Source organism: Scylla paramamosain, chromosome 29 (genome assembly GCF_035594125.1).
Source record: "Scylla paramamosain isolate STU-SP2022 chromosome 29, ASM3559412v1, whole genome shotgun sequence".
Taxonomy (NCBI): domain Eukaryota; kingdom Metazoa; phylum Arthropoda; class Malacostraca; order Decapoda; family Portunidae; genus Scylla; species Scylla paramamosain.
In genome coordinates this window covers 11,264,586-11,274,379 of record NC_087179.1, presented here as the reverse complement: position 1 = coordinate 11,274,379, position 9,794 = coordinate 11,264,586, and the positions used below count along the sequence as shown (strand labels likewise).

Genomic DNA, 9,794 nt, shown 5'->3' with positions numbered 1-9,794 from the left:
TTAACAAGCTGCAGTGGATGTTGTTAATTTTCAAGGGCGTTTTCGTTATTTTAGTGATCGTTTCGGGGATGTTTTCCAGACTGTAATGATGGCTTTAATGACTTTTGCGGACGATACAGGAGTTTTAATGATTGCCTTGACAGTTTAACAAGTATTCTGCACAAGTCACGGAGATTCACTCATGAGAACCTCACCAATCACCTCCGTGGCCTTTAAATGTAGACCTGATTGAAGGCTGAAGTGTTAAATGGTACGGAATCAATACAAAACTCACATCAGTTATCACGTGTGGCCTCAGACGGACGACGGACGTGAGGCAGGAGACAGGCTGACAGGATAACGTCGTTTCTTCACTTCAGCAAACATACACGATTTTACTGAACAGAAATATAACTACCTAATTTAACCTAACTGCAGGTGTAAGTGTTGTAGTTTTGACTTGTCAGGTACGAGAGATGTGAAGAGCTACTACTACCACTACTACTACTACTACTACTACTACTACTACTACTACTACTACTACTACTACTACTACTACTGCTGCTACTACTACTACTACTACTACACATGAATTAATGAATAAATATATATAAAGGCAGGGAGAATTTTATCTCGAATTATTTTGCGTCGTCGTCTTTCTTTTTCTCTTCCTTCTTTGATATTACTTCAAATTTGTGGCATAAGAATAGGATGAAAAAAATCAGATAATAAAGAAATCAAATAGACATAAATAGAAGACATCAACAAGGAGATATATAGATGGAGAGGATACTACAAGCAGATAGTGTGTGTGTATATATATATATATATATATATATATATATATATATATATATATATATATATATATATATATATATATATATATATATATATATATATATATATATATATATATATATATATATATATATATATATATATATATATACTGTAGATGAATAAACGAATACATAAGAGCTAGTTACTAGTGGGAAAAAATGTGCAGTCGGATATGATATGCACACACGCACGCACGCACGCACGCACGAGCGCCCACACACACACACACACACACACACACACACACGTGCGTTAGTAAATTATGTTGATTTCCTAAATTACGATATATATACTCGTATATATATATATATATATATATATATATATATATATATATATATATATATATATATATATATATATATATATATATATATATATATATATATTAGCGTTGCGGGTTTCTGTAATGCCGCAACACAATTTTGGTATAATGCAGGAATCATTTCGTAGGTGTTTAGGTCATTGAATATCACTTCAAATATTACACCAGCTCTACTTGCGGAATCTAACACTCAAACTAAGATAAATAAATAAATAAATAAAATCTTAAAAGTACTGTATTTTTTTTAAAGCGTTTAGAGAATAATTTACGATTCTATTTCACAATTGTTTATATCATTCAATACTTCCTCAAATATTACGCCACCTTTACTTACGGAATCTAGCACTCTTAACCAAAAAAGGAAATAATAGTAAATGAATAAATAAATAAATAAATAAATAAATAAATAAAATAATGATAATAATAATAATAATAATAATAATAATAATAATAATAATAATAATAATAATAATAATAATAATTTTTAAAGTACTTTGCTTTCTGAAGAGTTACCCGAATATTTTAGGGATCTTTCTTTCACAGCTTTTACGTAATTCAATGCCACGAAACACTTCAGATTTCACACCAGTTCTACTTAATGAATATAACATTCTTAAACTAAAAAAACAGTCTTGAAGTACCGTAGCTATTATTACCATTATTTTTTTTTTTAAATGAGCATAATATTTTAGGCTCCATCTTTCACAGCTGTTTACGTAATCTAATACCACGAGACTCCTCCAATATCACACCACCTAACACTCTTAAACTAAAAATTTTCAAGGTACTGTTTGTTTTTATTATAGTCTAATTTCAACATCCCTTTCTTCACAGCTGCTCACGTGATCAAATGCCACAAAATACCTTAAAACTCTAAAATTCAGCTCATTTCTACTCAGTGAACATTTTGCACATCCAATACTCCAAAAACAGAATTCTTAAAGTACTGCTGTTTATTTTCTGGAGGGCTTAGGAAATAATACATAACACTTTTCACGTCTGTTTAAGTCAGTCAGATTCACGACTCACTACAAAAGCTACACTTCTTAAAAAACACACTATTCTCACACATCATTCTTTATTACGGTACTGTAGTGATTTTCTGGAGAGTTTAGAGGATAATACATGATCATTTTCACATCTGTAAGTCAGTCAGATTCATGACTCACTACAAAAGCTACACTATTCTTAAAAAAACACATTATTCTTACTCATTTTATTACGGTACTGTAGTGATTTCCTGGAGAGCTTAGAGAATAATACGTGATCATTTTCACATCTGTTTAAGTCCATCAACATCACAAAACACCTCCAACACTGCACAATTCAAGTCCAGCCTCTCGCGACATCTACTGTGACACTTCGGAACTAAGATTCTTCAAGTACTGTGTCATAACTATCTTCTGGAGATCTTACAAGTAATATATGTTTCCTTCCACAGGTGCTTCAAGTCACTCAGCATCACGAAACATTTCAACTACAGCATAACTCATCGTCAACCTCTTATATGAGATTTACATTGTTAAACCAAAGCACATGAGTGGGTGTAGTCACTATTTTCTGAAGGGCTCACGGAATAACAGATGACTCCTTTCACAGGTGTTCAAGTTACTCAACATCGCGGAACACTAGAAACACTGCACAACTCAACTTAACCATCTCACGACACCCAACACTCGGAAACTAAAATGCTTAAAGTAGTCTGGGTTATTTTCAGAACAGTTTGCTGAATAACACATCATCCTTTTTCACAAATAAGTCGACTGTTCTAATATTACAAAACTAGAACCTCATTCAAACATCTTCCGGCTTCCAACACTCTTATTCCAACCCAACACTCTTATCCCAACTCTTAAACAATAAATAAGATAAAGCTGAGAAATTCAGGGCTCAGAGAACGCGATATGAAGCAGATACACAGGATTTCTCTCATGTTTCTATCACAATATTCTTCAGAGAGAGAAACAAGTCCCAAGCCATCAACCATTTGGCTCTTTGCTTCAGGGACTGGCACCTCAGCAGGCCAAGACTGTTCTCCAACTAGCCAACAACTCCTTCATCAATAGAAAATGTCAAAATCTTTCTAGATCTAACGTTCCTCGAGACTTCTGGCACCTAGCCAAAAATATTTCTAAAAATTTTCTTTCTTCATCTTTCCCTTCATTATTTCCACCACTCAAACCTTCGCTAAAAAAAAACTCTACCTTGGATGATTCTGGGCTTGTTCCTCCCTATTCTCCATCCTCTGACTCCTCATTAATATCTTTCGCATTGATGTTTTCCATGCCCTCGTTGCCCTTAATCCTCGGAGGGCTTATGGACCTGATGGGGTCCCTCTTATTGTTCTCTGAAACTGTGCCTCCGTGCTTGCACCTTGCCTAGTCAAAACTCTTCCAACTCCGTCTATCAACATCTACCTTTCCTTCTTGCTGGAAGTTTGCCTACATTCAGCCTGTTCCTGAAAAGAATGACCGCTCTAATCCCTCAAACTACCGCCCTATTGCTTTAATTTCCTGCCTCTCTAAAGTTTTTCAATCTACCCTCAACATGAAGATTCCTCCCCTCTTCCCGTGTCCTCGCTACACAGGACTTTCTACTTTCTTTCACCCCTATTCTGTCCACCTCTCAAATGCAAGAGTTAACCAATATTTTCAATATTTTTTTTTCTGGAAAACTCTGGAACTCCCTGCCTGCTTCTGCATTTCCTCCTTCATATAATTTGAGTTCTTTCAAGAGGAAGCTTCATCCAATTTGGATGATCCTTCTGACCTTCCTTTTGGAACTGGCACCTCAGTGGGCCTCTTTTTCGCTCTTTTTGTTGCCCTTGGCCAGTGCTTCTCTTACATGAAAAAAAAAAAAAGATTCCCAGAGTTTCTCACAGGACTCTGACACACCCTAAACTACCAGAAGGATCCCCTGGGGAGCTCCTAAAATATATCAAAGGAGTCGAAATCATCCTAAAATGCTTCTGCATCATCCTGAGTACTTTATTTCACAACAGACCAAGTAAAGGACTCTTAAAATTTATCACATGATTATGCCACATCCTTGACTGCCAGAAAAATACCTTGGCATGCACATAAAATACACTAAAGGATCCTATCACATCCTAAACTACCAAAAGAATCACATGTAAAGCGCCTACAATACATGACAATACTCTAAAACGCCGTGAACTACCTCTCTTCACCCTGAGTACTTTTTTTCTCTTTCCTTTCACCACCTAATCTTAATTCTTAAAGTACTCAACATGTCTAAGTACTACCTGAAGGGCTTAAGGGACGCCTGATCCCCACTCGACGTAATGCTAAGATACTTTACCTCACTCTGAAACACTCTACGGTATTACAACATGACTTAGTACACCGCTACTCGTACAAGCACACTACAGATGACCTCAAATGGTGTCTGTGCTCTTTCTTGTTTAAGTAATGTGTGTTTTTCTTGATTTTGTTTGTATTTTTTTGTATTTTTGTATTTTTTCTTTATTTCTCGGTTTACTGTTATTATTTACACATTTTTTTGTTTGATTTTGTTTACTCTTTTGTATTTTTTATCTTTATTTTCTCTCTTGTTCTTTGTTTATTAGTCTTATACTTTTTTTTTATTTTTCTTCTCTCTTTACAGTTGTTTGCTTTTTCTTTTTCTTTTTTATTTCTGAGTTCGATGGTTCCTTCTATTCTTCCTTTCTTTTTTTTTTTTCTTTCTTTCTTTCTTTATTCTTACTTATCCACTTCTTCCTCCCTTTTTTTTTACTCCTATTCCTTTTAACCTTTCCGTTACTTCACTTTCTCCTTGACCTTTCCTCAAAGAATAGATAAATAAAGCAAAGGAAAACAAACAAAACAAACGAAAACAAACAAATAAGAAGATAAATGGATCAGTAAACAAAAATAACACAAGTTTTACACGGGAAAAGGAGGGAAAGCAGATGATGAAAATAGAGAGAAAAAAAAGAAAAGAGGAAAACTAGATGCGAGTAAAAAAAATAAAGGAAAAAAGGAAAAAAAACAAATAGGGATGGAAATAGAAGAGAAAAGAAAGAGGGAAAATATGAAAACCAGGAGATGGAGAGGGTAATGATAATATGTGCATTGTTTTCACCTCAAAGAAATTAAATAAAGATAAGATTTCCGTAAATTGCCGCAGTTTGGTTGACATTGATTGATCTCTATTTCATATTCATCTATCTTATTTTGTTGATGTTTCTTCTTTTTTTTTTTGTTGTTTGTATTTTTATTCTACCGTATTTATTTTTTTATTTCTTCACGTTTGTATGTATGTATGTATGTATGTATGTATGTATATTTTTCTTTTTTTGTTTGTTTGTTTGTATTTTTATCCTACCTTATTTCATTTTTTTTTTATTTCTTCATGTATGTATGTGTGTATGTATGTGTGCACGTATGTATGTATGTAGGTATGTATATGTATGCATTTGATTTATTTACATTTATTTTCATTTATCTTATTTTACTGATGTCTTTTCTTTATTTTCATTTTATTTAGTTTACTTTAATTTTTATTTTTTCCGTATGTATTTATCCGTGTGTGTGTGTATGTATGTATGTATGTATGTATGTATGCATGTATGTATGTATGTACGTATGTAGTTATTTAGTTATTTACGTGCAGGAAATCCAGAAACATGGATACACTTAAAAATAAATAAATAAATAAATAAATAAATAAATAGATAAATAAATAAATAAATAAACTAACACACAAACACACACACACATACATTCTGCTACAGATCCTACGGCAGAGACAGACCATAAAGGACTCAAAATACATCCCTCACTCACAGGACTCCCTGGCAGGATCCTAACAGTAAAGGATAAACAGAAATAAAGGATTTGGGCGTTTCCTAAAGTACAAAGCCTCCCTGACACGTTCTTAACATAGAGTAAAAGAATCTTAACACACCCCAAAGGACAAAAATGACTCCAAACTCAACCCTAAGTAGCAAAAACATCCTACACCTGATTCCTAAGATGTGGTAAAGGACTCAAGCTATCCTAAAGTACTGAAATGACTCTCTGCTAGGCCCCTAAAATAAAGTAAAGGACTAACACCACCTAAAATACCAGAAGGACTTCCTGAGTGACTTCTAGGATATAATAAAGGATTTTTATACATCCTAAAATAAACTAAAGGATTAAATCGCCCTAAAATACTACAAGATTCCTTTAAAGCACCCTAAAATAAAGTAAAGGAATTTAAAACATCCTAAATTACCACAAGAATCCTTCACAGTACCCTGAAATAAAGTAAAGGACTCTAAAACATCCTAAGATGCCACAAGGATCCCTCACTGATTCCTTTAAGTACAACATAGGACTCCAGCACCTCACACACTAGCAAAGGGTCCTATGTGTGTGTCCTACAGTGCAATAAAGGACCTCACTGCAATTCATAACTACCACGTGACATCCTAGCGGGCTCCTGGAATGTACTGAAGGATGTGACCAGAAGGATGTAACTGTACTTTTTTTTTGTAATTATTTTGTAGCTGTATTTTTATAACTATTTATTTATTTATTTTTTTTTTTACTATTTTGTGTTGAGTTACGTACATTTTCTCGTATTTTTTAAGTGTATTGTTCTGAAAGTTGTGCCAGAGTAAGACGAGGAAAGTGCAACAAAATCACATAGAAAACGAGAGATGGAGAAAGACGAAAGAAAAAGAAAAAAAAACTAATTCAATTTTTTCTTTCTTCCTCTCTGTCACTTCCTCTTCCTTTCTTTCATTTCATCTCGTTTCCCCAGAGCCAAACACACACACACACACACACACACACACACACACACACAGGTAATCTAGCTCACCTCACCTGCCTCCTGAAGCCTTCACCACCTGTAACACCTGTCAACACCCAATTAACTACCTCCCCTACACACCCTCTCGCCTATAGAATTTTTTTTTGCTCCAATCTCGCTAGCTATGGGTCGGCACAGGTGTTCCCAGACTTTAATTACCTCCTGGCCAGGTGAGGTGGTGCCTTTCTATCTATAGTCGGTCAAGTTCTGGGGTTCTCATTGATGATTGGTTTATACTGGTGCCAAAACGGAGACAAGGGCAGAGAATGGAAGGAAAGTTTACTGTAAATTGTTACTTATAAGGATTTTTAAATTATATGTTAGAAATTATAAGTAAATGATTGAGAATAAAGTAAACAAGCACATATTTCATTTTTCCATGTATAAGGATGAATATGAATTTGTTGCCTATAAGGATTTGGAAATTATATGCTAGAAATTATATGTAATAGATTCAGGATAAAATAAACAAGCTGATATTTCATTCTTCTATGTGTTAAAATATAAGTATTAATTTGATATTGGAAGACGAATAAATATAACTAAATTATTATTATTTTTTCTATATCTGTTAAAGTTTCCTTCTTGTGTTTTCTTATAGATTCAGAATAAAGTAAACAAGCAGATATTAAATTGTTCTATATTAAACAACATACCTATAAATTAATAAAAAAAAAAAAACTAAATATTTACGTCTTTTTTCCTGTCTACCTATAAAAGTTTCCTTCATAAGTTAATTTATGTATTCACGTTTATGTATTATTATTATTATTATTATTATCATTATTATTATTATTATTATTATTATTATTATTACTATTATTTTGGGAGCAGAAGATCTGATATTTTTTTCATACAAACCTGAGCTATACATACATACATACATACATACATACATACATACATACATACATACATACATACATTTTTTCCCCAAGTCAAGCCAACAAGTTTACAGTGTCACTCTCACACGGAAGGAGGGAACCAGACACATATCATATGAGAAGAAAAAACAAACAAACATTCTCCCCCCCAAAAAAAAGTGTAAACACCTGTCCAAAAATTGTGAAGGTGTCCCTAATGAGCTTCCTCAGGTGTGTGTCAGGCGTGTGTCAGGTGCGTTACTCAGGTGTGTTACTCAGGCAGGGCAGGTGATGAATTTTATGTCATCTGTACAAGTTGTTCTGGCTTCCAATGATAGTTATTTTTGTTATCTATTTTATTTGCTTCTTCTCCCTCTCTTCCTCCTTCTCTTCTTCCTCCTCGTATTCATGATTTACTGTCTCTGTCTCTCTCTCTCTCTCTCTCTCTCTCTCTCTCTCTCTCTCTCTCTCTCTCTCTCTCTCTCTCTCTCTCTCTCTCTCTCTCTCTCTCCTAAAAAAAACTTCACAATCATGAAATCTATTTTCTTTCTTGCTTTCCTTTATTTGTTTTTCTCATGTATCTATCCGTTTTCCTCGCCATTTCCTTTCCCTCTCCTTTCATCTTCCTTTCTTTCAGTTTTTTTTCTCTTTAATCTTTCCTCTGACGATGAAAAAATTCTCACGAGAGGGCAAAAATTAAAAGATGGAAAACAGAGAGATAGAAATGGGAACAATAATAATGGCATTTCACACCTCAAAATATATGTATTGTTTGATGGGAAAAAATGAATAAATGGGAATACAAAATGTTAGAAAAAATACAAAAATAATGTTTTGACGTGGGGAGTGCAGAGAAATACATGGAAAATTATGGTTTAATGTCAAAGATTCCGGTTTTTTTATTTTTTTTATTTTGTAGATATATTTTCTAAGATGAATAAAAATTAGAATAGAAGAGAATAGATATAAAAGAAAATAATAAAGAAATTAATACATTGCCACTTATTATTATTTCTATTTCTATTTCTATTTTTATTTATTATTTATTTACTTTATTATTATTATTATTGTTATTATTATTATTATTATTATTATTATTATTATCTTTTCTTTTTTTTTTACGCAAGAAGGAAAATATAGGACAACAGATTATACAGTGATTTGTTGATAGATTTACGACGCTTGCTTAGAAAGTTTTTCTTTTATGCAAACATGACAATAAGGAAAAAAAAAAACGTACTATTTTATACGAAGAAAATAATCATACATGGCAATAATAAGGTTAAGTTAGGTTAGGTTGTTAGGTTAGGTTAGGTTAGGTTAGGTTAGGTAAGGGCAGGTCAGGTTAAGTTAGGTTAGGTTAGGTTAGGTTAGGTTAGGTTAGGTTAGGTTAGGTTAGGTTAGGTTAGGTTAGGTCAGGGCAGGTCAGGTTAGGTTAGGTTAGGTTAGGTTAGGTTAGGTTAGGTTAGGTTAGGTTAGGTTAGGTCAGGTTCAAAAAGAGATATTTCTTGTTCGTTACTGTGAATGAATCAGTGCACAGCAAATCGGAGAATAAACTTTCATAATGCGCACCTTCATTCATTCAAACACACGCTCCTCAAGACATGGCGAATTTGTATGAGTGTGAATTTGCCAGTTGAATATTGAATACACATATTTTTCTCTAAGTACATACTGATGTGTGTGTGTGTGTGTGTGTGTGTGTGTGTGTGTGTGTGTGTGTGTGTGTGTGTGTGTGTGTGTGTGTGTGTGTGTGTGTGTGTGTGTGTGTAAAAAATGCATTCAGGAAATAAATTTTTACGAATATTTTGAATTTTGATTTTTTTTTTTTTATAGAATTATATATAGAAGGAGATCATTGCAATACGGTTATGAATTTACTTGAGGAAAAAATACCTGTGGACATTTTTTTTTTTTTTCATATCATGTAAAAATAAATAAATAAACAAATAAAAGGTACA

At 33.2% G+C, this 9,794-nt stretch overlaps 1 long non-coding RNA gene across 1 annotated transcript; it reads left to right on the top strand.

Annotated features, from left to right (window-relative positions):
- Positions 1-9,192: 9,192 nt before the first annotated feature.
- LOC135115280 (uncharacterized) lies at positions 9,193-9,582 on the top strand. Its single transcript, XR_010275934.1, has 2 exons — positions 9,193-9,277; positions 9,323-9,582. It is a non-coding gene; the product is annotated as an uncharacterized LOC135115280 (long non-coding RNA).
- Positions 9,583-9,794: the final 212 nt, after the last annotated feature.